The sequence below is a fragment of the Rhagoletis zephyria genome, unplaced genomic scaffold (assembly GCF_001687245.7).
Source record: "Rhagoletis zephyria isolate East Lansing unplaced genomic scaffold, Rhagoletis_zephyria_1.1 Rzeph_scaffold_58143, whole genome shotgun sequence".
Lineage (NCBI taxonomy): Eukaryota > Metazoa > Arthropoda > Insecta > Diptera > Tephritidae > Rhagoletis > Rhagoletis zephyria.
In genome coordinates, this window is record NW_016215195.1 from 1 (window position 1) to 1,701 (window position 1,701).

Genomic DNA, 1,701 nt, shown 5'->3' on the forward strand with positions numbered 1-1,701 from the left:
ATTGTGATGTTATCGGCGTACAGTCGACCGGCGCCGGTGGACAGTTTTGGCGATAGCAATCGGCCCGGCCACCGTTTCGACAGAAGCAGGCAATGCAGGGATCGCTTCGGGCGACCATTCGGGCGCCAGGAGGGTAGTTGAGGCCTTCAAAGTGGCAGAAATCTTTTCCCACTGTTGGTGATGATGGTTTGGATGGTTTGGGCGGCTTCTGTTGATGGGGATGATAGCTGTGCAGTGTCCATTCTTGGTTTTCTGAAAGCAAAAGAGGAAATTTTAAAAGTATTTTTAAACGTAAATCTTTTTTACCGTCAACTGAGCTCTCTGATGAGGTTCCAGGAAGTAAGAAGAAACCAAGGACAACGACAACAAAAAAGTAAAGTTTTGATTTTAGAAAGTGCATTTTCAGGTAAGTTTCTCTTTCGTCTGCATCTCAAAAAATGAGAGGCGTCTTTCTCACAGCAGCAGTTGGCAAACAAAAATCATGATAGATGTCTTTTAGGCTTCAGGCTATTTGTAAAGCAACAGCAGGAGAAAAAGAAATTTAATTTGCATGAAAGGTGAGAAATCAGAGGCGACCTTGGACGATGGTGACGGCAAGAAACCAGTCACCAAACAGCAGGCAAGCTTGAATGGCATATTGAAATCATATACTTTTTTTGAAGAAACTCCAAAATGAGTTTCCACAATGTACAGAAGTACTCATTTTAAAAATCTCTAATTTAAAAATTTAAACATTGCCAGTAAAAGATTCTGTCAGTAGATGTCGTCTGTCGCAGACGAAAAAACAAAAATTAAAATCAAAACAAATGCGCCCAACTTTTTAAACTTCCGTGGACTTTGGACATGCGAGATGTCCCAAACGGCAAACTCCACGACCTCTTCTGGCACCAACAGTGGCAACAGCAATCCCACCGCCTTCTGTCCCGAGTTTCACCGCTTTTCCGATCTCTCCTTNCAATCCAACCGCCTTCTGTCCCGAGTTTCACCGCTTCTCCGATCTCTCCTTGTTCTCCATTCCTTCTGATCAATTGGTAAAGTGGCACTTCCCATTGAATTGAGTTGATGTCGAAACTGATGTAGAACTCCTTTTTCAATTTTCCCAGCTCGGCCAGTGTCGCCATGTGGGCGAGTACGAGAAGCTGANTGGCACTTCCCATTGAGTTGAGTTGATGTCGAAACTGATGTAGAACTCCTTTTTCGATTTTCCCAGCTCGGCCAGTGTCGCCATGTGGGCGAGTACGAGAAGCTGAACCGCGTAGGCCAGGGCACCTACGGCATCGTCTACCGCGCCCGGGACAGCAAAAGCGGCGAGATTCTGGCGCTGAAGCGGATGCGCGTGGAGAAGCTGCGCGAGGGCATTGGCATCAGCAGCATTCGCGAGATTAACCTCCTGAGATCGCTGAAGCATCCGAACATCGTCCAGTTCAGGGAGGTGGCGGTGGGCAAGGGCCTGGACAATGTCTTCATGGTGATGGAGTACGCAGAGCAGGACCTGGCGTCGCTCATCGACCACCGGATTCACTTTACCGAGTCGCAGGTGAAGAATACCACAATTCCCAATTTAGTTTCGATTTTGCTAACACTTTGAAGAAACACTCTTAGATCAAATGCCTTATGCAGCAGCTGTTTCGCGGTCTGCACTACCTTCACATGAACTACATCGTCCACCGAGACTTGAAGGTAAACGAGTTCGAAAATCAT

General features: G+C 46.8%; 1 pseudogene; it reads left to right on the plus strand.

Annotated features, from left to right (window-relative positions):
* The first annotated feature begins 1,210 nt into the window (after positions 1-1,210).
* On the plus strand, positions 1,211-1,588 carry LOC108356380 (cyclin-dependent kinase 10 pseudogene; annotated as a pseudogene).
* The last annotated feature ends 113 nt before the right edge of the window (positions 1,589-1,701 follow it).